The sequence below is a fragment of the Tasmannia lanceolata genome, unplaced genomic scaffold (genome assembly GCF_043159265.1).
Source record: "Tasmannia lanceolata isolate RefF3 unplaced genomic scaffold, GAP_Taslan_0.1 ptg000003l, whole genome shotgun sequence".
Lineage (NCBI taxonomy): Eukaryota > Viridiplantae > Streptophyta > Magnoliopsida > Canellales > Winteraceae > Tasmannia > Tasmannia lanceolata.
This window is the reverse complement of record NW_027518680.1, coordinates 14,275,126-14,283,676: the sequence shown is the minus strand read 5'-3', so window position 1 is coordinate 14,283,676 and position 8,551 is coordinate 14,275,126. Positions and strand designations below refer to the sequence as shown.

Here is an 8,551-nt window from a genome sequence, read left to right as displayed (position 1 = left end):
GTGGTGTGAAATAAGAAAAAAAAAACCCTTTAATGCCTTGGAGAAAGTTTCTCTGTAACGACCACATGGGCGAGTCAAACACGTCATTGGAAGGCCCGTCTAGGTGGGGTTGTCCCAGGTAATAAAAGGGGGTCGAATATATCACTTCCCAAAGAAAATGTGTAAGAGAAAAACGCCTCTCTGAATTTGGGACTAACTTTTGTGTATGAAAAATTGAAAACTGACAAAGAAAAGTTGTGGAAATCTGAACACAGCAGCCATTCAAAAAAAAAAATTGAACACGGCAAACAATGGTAAGTGAGAAGTTAATTATCCGGATGACTAAAACAAGTTGTAGAAATCTGCACATATGATCCAAGCCGTCCAATTGATGGACCACAATGTAAGATAGGTTGTGTCCCAAAATTATTTCCATAGGATGAGCGCAACCCTCCGATTTATTGGGGTTTCCATAATATGCAGTTTCTCTTTAGATCGAAGGGTGATTCCTATGGAAATGATATTTTGGGGCACAACCTATTTACGTTGTGGGCCATCAAATGGACGGTTTAGATCATCTTATGGTGTGGGCCGTGCAGTTCATTTTAAAAAGTATGAGCGGTGCCTACCTTCTTCAAAGATTTCAACAAATTAGTTGTTGGGCGAGAGAGTGACTAGTGTTGTATATATCCAAGAGGGGTATCACTGGACTTTCTATCCAATGTATGACCTCAGAAAGTGACCCACTTCTTCACTTCCACGGATATGGTCACCTTTCTTGCACAAGTGAATTTCTATATAGCTATAGTTGCCCCCCTTTTCTTCCTTCCCAAGGACACACCCAGCTGTGTATTTATTTAGTACTAGTAAAAGTGCACTTGGGTTGAACGTGTGACTACTGATGATCACAGATGGAGAAGTTTTAGACGTTAAAAAGAAGAAAATCATACATATATGTACTAATCCTATCTACCAAACAAATATCAATGGTCACTAAGCAATTTAATAGAGAATTGGTTCTTGTTAAATCCAAATACATCAGATGACCCTTTTATGATGGCGTTCATGAGCAAATTAAAATTAAATTCTTCACGAAGAGGACCAATCCTTGCAAAGGTGCCATATGAATTCAAAGTACTTGTATTTTACCATAAGATAAAGGACCAACTGATTCTGTAAACTGAGCCCTGACATGAGCCTCACCACTTAGTAAGATGCACCATATTTTCATATTGCAACAAAACATTACGAAGACATAATCTAATGTTGTAAGAGAATCAGATATGGCTGTTCAAGATTCCCTTCACAGTCGGTGGAAAGAACATGCTCATTCCATCTAGCAACGATTTCATTCATTTCATGGACTGGTTCACATACATTGCTGTAAAATATAGACCATAAGAATATTATTGGAACCCAAAAAAACCATAGATATAATACATGCCTTTCAATCATCTTATCGACTAAGATGTCACTCAAAAACAAAAGCCACTCAAGGCCAACTACACTGCAAGACTGCAACAGATGACTTACCAAAGATCCCCAACGTGTACTACATAATTTATAAAATCATTTTTTTTTTAAATAGACAAATTTATTCCAAACTAACCCACCCACCCCTAGGCTACTAACATTAACCAAATGAATCCTTAAAAAACTCTACTTCCATCTCACTACACCTTCTTTTGCCAATTCATCTGTTATTTCATTAGCTGATCTCCCCATATGTTGAATGCGAGGTCAAAGAAAATCATGCATTTCCTAATTCCTAAACTATGAGGCTTTATGCAACTTTTAGAAGAAAAATAAACGTTGAGATGTAAATAGAACTCTGCATAAAGCTTAAACTATGTGAAATTTGGCTTGTTCAATGTTTGTTCTTCTATGAAAAAAATACGAAATGGATATTTTCAAAATGAGAAAAGGATAATGCTGATATTACCTGGCTAAATATAAGCATATACGCTCCCTAAGATAACCTCCTCTAGGTCTACTTTCATGCAACGTTTTAAACTTCGACCGAAATCCGAAATTTCAGGTTTCGGTCGATACCAAAATCGAAATTGGGTGAACACGAAATGTTACTTTATTTCAAATAGGCATGTGCCCAACAAATTGTAATGGCAAGTACCATTCAAAGAGTTTCTTAAGTACCAACTCTCTTTTTTTGCATGTAATTCAAATCAGTTACTGATATCCTGTTGTGTGTTCTTTCATGTTGCCGTTTTCCCCCTTTTGCCACTTATCTATTTATCTACTCGATGCCCCTTACGTATTATTAATAGGAATGGGTACCTCATAAAGGTACATGGGTTACATTTTTGTTTATTAATATCTTTTTGCATTATCCATTTTTTTTATATTCTCTGGAATCTACCAATAGTTACCTTGAGCAAAATATATGATGGTTCACCATTAACTCACATTTGTACTGATGTTTTCAAGAGTTTTTGCTTTATCCATCTTTCTTAATAAATCTTCATCATTAAAAAAATTAGTTCTTTCTTCTACTCATTAACTCACATTAATTTTGAATTCAATAATCACAATAGGCTACCACAATCTCAAACGAAACAGGGCCTTAGCTAAGGAGTTTCTGTAATGTAGTTCTTTATTTCGTGATTTCTGCCCTTATTTTAGTATTTCTTTGGAGTTTGTTCGTCTTTCTTAATAAATCTTCATCATTATAAAAATTAGTTTCTTCTTCTACTCATCCTTTCATAATAGAATAAAAGAAAAAAGAATAAATGGGTATTTCCCTATTAAATTATTGCTTTCAAGTATACAGTTTTCAACTCTGAATGGTAAGGTAAGGAAAGCATATATAAAGTCCATTAAGGGAACAAAAAATACTGTAAAAAGACAGATATTTTTTTCCTTCAGTTTTTTCTTGGATATATCCCTACAAACCATAGGTAGATAGACAGCTATATCTCTTCCTAATTACCTATTAATGATTTTATTTGATGCAGCTATAACATTTTTTTGGTTGATTGTAAATACTGTTCAGTGTTTTTTTAAAGAATTCTTTCATTTTTCCATGGTATCTAACCTATTCCCAAATGTTGTGTATGACATTTATTTAACTTTTTTTCCTTTTCTCACTCCTCTGCTTTTCCTTTTTCTCCGACCTCACACCCCATCGTGGCCCTCTCCATTGGTTGAAGAGGTTGCTGTTAATTGGATTCAGAAATGCTACATGATTGAGTATTACTTGTGTAGACTCTCATTACAAGGTTGCATCACATTAAAAGAAACGACCTGACAGACTCAGGGCCCTATTCGTTTGGGATCGTGGCAGCCGATTGTGATTATTGGACTCAAATTTACTGTGTGAACTCTGCCCTCAGTTTAATATTTCTTTAGTGTCTGTTCATCTCTTTCCTTTTTCAGTAATGTTTCCTTGTGCTACTTATCCAAAAAATGGCAAATTATCCTTTTCCTTGAAACCACATGTATATGGTAATTAATTTGTAAATGTCAAGACGTTTTCCTTCTCAAATTAAAGGCTGCCCAACTTCAGCCAGAACTCAAGGCTAGAGCTTATTGTACTCAACCATACAATTCAAAATAAGAGTGTGAATTGACAAACATAAATCAGTGTCATGAATACATACATACGAATGGCTTAAAAGAAGTTACTAATGATGAAGCAAAAAAAAATTATAAGGAGATTACTTTATTTGAGGGTGATAATAATGTTCTTTAAATACTGACTACTAATAGCAAAGAAAGCCACAAGTGAGATTTAAGAATTCATGTGTTTGTTGTATGTAATATCATGAGTTTTAATCAAAACAAAGCATCTAAAAGTAAAATATACCTGATAAGTTTATTAAAATCAATTACCTTACCGTCAGTATTCCTGTATTAATTCCCACCGATGTCCTTGGTATAGCATATGTAATGGCCAAAAAAAGAAGCATTCAACATGTCCACATGAACATCAACTGTATAGATGAGTACCATCTCCTGCTTCGTTCATGTACTTACAATGTCCAAAATCTAGGGAAATGTTACTAACTTGTTCAATTTTCAGGACCTCCCACCCTGTGCAAGTCATTGAAAAATAAGAGGGTCATAAACAACACCTTGAGAATAAAAATTATAAAATGTGAAAGACGGTTCCAATTAGAATATGGAATCTCTTAAGAGTAGATCGTGACATATACAAAATTTCAAAATTACATAAGAGAAAAATCTCATTTAAGGTCCAGTTACTAAGAAAGCTAGTGTCCACATTGGAGGTCGAATGACCAATGTAGGAACCAGGGCCAATGTGAAGGGCTCCCCGATGGTTAATAAGGCTACCGTGATCCACATGGAAGGCCTGATATATATCAATGAACGCAAACCCACATCACTCAATTTTCTTGTGGCCCTGTTGGCTTTGGATTTTGAGAACCAATTGTGAGCCCAAAACTTATTATTGGACTCAAAATTAGTCCAACAATCAGTTTTGGACATACAAGTGGTTCTAAAAATAAAAACAAACAGGGCACTAATTTATGCATCTGAAGACCATGCTTTTAAGCTTTTTGGTTTTTATGTGATAGAGATTCATTGGAATACCATTAAAAAAAAGATTCATTGGAAATGCATTTTACCAAGCAGTGCAAGAAGGGATAAAATGTTGATTTGGTTTTTTAGGTTTCTTCTAAGATTAATCGGCAATACAATAGTTAGAGCCTTTCAATTGGAATTAAGTAATATTCCAACACTTAGTTAGCGCTTTTCAATTTTGAGACAAACATTAAATCTGAACTCGTATTATCTGAGCAAATGCAGGCAATATCTAGCACTCTCCATTCGAGTGGCAGAAAAATCCTCATTTCTGCTTGCCTCACACAGAAACCATAAAACTACTATGCAAGCAAAACACACATTCACCATCGAGATCGATTCACCCAAAAAATAACGATACCTAGCAAACGAATTGAGAAATCAATTAAGGTGACATCAACCCACTTCAATCATAATCTTTAGGATTAATGCTCACCACTGATCAATCCTCTGCTTTAATCCTATGGTTATTAAATTGTTAGCTATTTGAAGAGAATATTTTTGACTGGTTTTAATTACGCTATTACTTGATTTTCTATTCACGTATCCATGGATATATGTTAATCTCTGGTTTGATATTGGTTTGGGATGTTGTGAAATCTATCAATGGATTTACTCCATAATTATATTTTTATGAAATCACGTTCCTCTTGGATTTATTCTTGGTTTTTATTCTTCATTAAAATAAGAGAATCAGGGGGGAGATGGTAAAACCTGGGGCGAGAAATTCCTGATCGGGCTAGGCAATCTGATCTTTTAACATGAGGAAATCTAAATGGGAAGCCGGGAGGAGAATCCTGGATCTCATCAAAAAGCTCTCCCAATTGTCACGGGGGAAGGTGAGATCCATCCATCCATCTAATAACATTAGGAGAGTCTCCCTCTATCAAGAGATGCTCCAAATCCGCTTTGTCAATGGTACAAAGAGCCCAAACTTCCATCTCATTTAAATCCGTGATACCAGTGGGGCACCAATGGGGCCTGGCTGGAAAGGAAATTTTACACAGAGTTGCCTTCAATGACGAAAATCTCTACAAGCCACTTATCAATAGAAAAAGGAACATGATAGTTTTATTTGAATTGTTGAGGGGGGATGATTGGTTTTTTTTCATTTATCGTCCTCAGCTCGAAGATGACTATAAAATCTTGGTTGTCGTTGTCTAGGGCCGCTAGTTTCTTCTATAGATCAATATTCTAAAATGGATCAAAATTTAGGATAAATCAGTTCTAGCCTTTGAATCGCACCAGGTTATGCAACAAAAAAAAACAACAATTTTCAGATAAGCAAAGATTATATAGATCTTGCCGCGCCAATCACAGCGGAGAAGACTACAATATAGTAGAATTGACTCAAGTAGCATAAGAATCAATCGTTAAGCCATGTTCTTTTTCTGATAAACTTAAATTCATCCACACCTCACAGGGTTGAGAACTTTTAATTCCTAAATCATGCTATGACATATCCAATAGAATCTCTACACCTAGTTCATCTGCATAACAAACCCAGTAACTGTACCTTTTCCCAAAGGAAGATGAACTCTTCATTACTATCCCTCTCCTGATTCAAACTTCGGAGCTACTTTAATCTCATCCCCAAAATCCTCCTGCAGCGAACAACACCCAGCAAATCAGGCCAAGCAAGTCAACAAAGGCAACAATCATCAACAAAGCAAAGGATCTACCGTAATATCAGATGTCCATAGTGTCAAATTGTCTCTGAGAAGCTCCATGATCAATGTGATGTCCTTGTACGATTCCCCGACCAAAGTGTCCAGCTCTGAGATAGCTTCATTAAAAGCCTGCAAAAATAAAAGTATCAGCATCATGTAAAATTTGGCATGAGTTCAAGAGAAGGCCCTATTTTGGCAAGACAAACTCATCTTTTGTAGGATGAACAAGGACTATTATTGTAAGTTCTGATTTAATAAATTCAGTTTCACAGTTATTTGCCGAACTGAAGGATCTTGCGGGTGATGTTAAATGGTAGACTTAGTGTCACCTTCACTAATCATCATCAGGAAGGTAGTGGCACTCTTACCATTTTGGACTCATTCTTCTAAAGAGGAAGCACTTATGGCAGAGACTATATAGTCAAGTTGTAGAATAAAATGTCGCCTCTCTAAAAAAATATAGAAAATAAATGATTTCATCTCGCCGACTTTTGAAGAGAGAAGAATTACAAGATTTAGACATAATACATAGATGCGTCATCATCAATTCATCATCTTAACGTACAATGACTACGCCTAAGCGCACCAATTTAATGGACTGCCATCTTTAGCCACTCATATCATCTAGTCATGAGGGAGTAAGAGACTCATCAGCAAATCTTCAACGTTTTATTTGGTCGAGGCTTAGTTGCAAATAAATTTCTCTGATTTGAGAGGGAAGATATTGCAGTATGTATCAATGTTAAGTTGGGCAGTGACTCAACATGTTTCTTATCTGATTTAAGTGAACATGGCTAGCTGATTTATGTAGGTGGAGATATGTTTTTTCACGTGTATATGTAGTGTAGTTGAGATCAAAAGAAATTAAGACCTTATTCGGCCATTTACATATTAAAAGGTCAATGTACATTGTATTTTGGATTGAGTGAGACGTTGTTGTTAAGTGATTCATTGGGAAGTTTTATTTCTGTATCATGTGACGATAAGAGGAAGACGCACTTCAGAGGTCTCGCCTCAAAGGGAGAAAAGATTTGGAGATGCATCTCCTTTGCCTGTCCACTACCAATGAAAGCGAGTTACCCTGCCCATCAATCTATGGAAGGCATCTGTTTCCAGATTTATGAGCTTCCTTATTGTGCCTTCGATCTTCTTAGTTTCCCAAAATACACAGTAAGGTATTGTTGCAGATTATGATTAACAGATCAAATATTTTGTATGGTGTTTAACTTAGTTTGACTAATTTATGAGATAATATTGTTTTAGGCTCTGTTTGGATTGCTGGAAGTTTCTTGAAAAGTTTTGAGAGGAAAAATTGTTTCTAAAATTTATTTCTTTTTTACACACAAAAAGATGATTAAAACAAACCCAATTCAATTTTTACTTATGAAGTGCCATTCAATTTATGATAATATCCCTCTTAATGAGCCATAATTATATCATTTTCCTCTAGATTGTAGAAAGAAAATATCTTCTTACGAAAAAAATTTCCCTCAGAATTGTTTTTGTTGCAATCCAAACAGGGTTATGAATAAAATTCTGTTTGTAGAACATGTTTATGATAAAAAAAACAACCTAGATTAACAGTAATAAAGCATAAATTAGCTTCAGATATATTTGACATTAATTTAGTATCTAATTTTCCACAAAATTGGTCACCAAAACATCGTGTGTGCACCTAACACGAAAGCATATCATGGATGCTGAATCACAAAACAACAAAGCAGAATTTCATGAGAATCAGCCTTGTGAAAGAAAAATATGAACATTTAAGAAAAATGCAAACAAACATGAACCTTGCATGAAGTTTACACCCCTTCAACCGTATGGTGGGAAGCTGGGATTGAACCGATGAACTTCACATTATGAGGCTCACAGCTATGGCAGAAAAGCAAGTTAAGTCTTGAGAGAGAGAGAGAGAGAGAGAGAGAGTTGCAGTACAAAATGAACAGAAAAAAATAAGGCATAAAAGAAATTAATAAACGAAAATTCCATTAAACAAAAGAAAGAAAAAATCAACTAAAGAACAAACAAAAACTATCAACTAACCTTAAAGAACCCAGAAAAAACAATCAAGAAAAAATGAAGACTCAACCAAAGCAAAACACAATTCTACACACCATATGAAAATGAAAGCCACAAAACCTCAGAGTAAATAGAATAAGAAATCATCCATAATCTCTTCGAGAAGATTGAAGAAGACCATCCGATAAATATAAGCTCCACATACCCTCTGCATATACGACTATACGTCTTCTTCTCGGTCGCCCTGTTTAGGGTTCATAGAAATCAAGACAAATGGTAGTTGATAGCAGAAAAGCAAATCAGTGGTGGAAGATGTT

General features: G+C 35.3%; 1 long non-coding RNA gene across 1 annotated transcript; it reads right to left on the bottom strand.

Moving 5' to 3' along the window:
* Window positions 1–5,972: 5,972 nt before the first annotated feature.
* On the bottom strand, window positions 5,973–8,050 carry LOC143861426 (uncharacterized). Its single transcript, XR_013239963.1, has 3 exons — window positions 8,000–8,050; window positions 6,225–6,341; window positions 5,973–6,146 (listed from the first exon to the last, which is right to left on the bottom strand). It is a non-coding gene; the product is annotated as an uncharacterized LOC143861426 (long non-coding RNA).
* Between the last annotated feature and the right edge of the window lie 501 nt (window positions 8,051–8,551).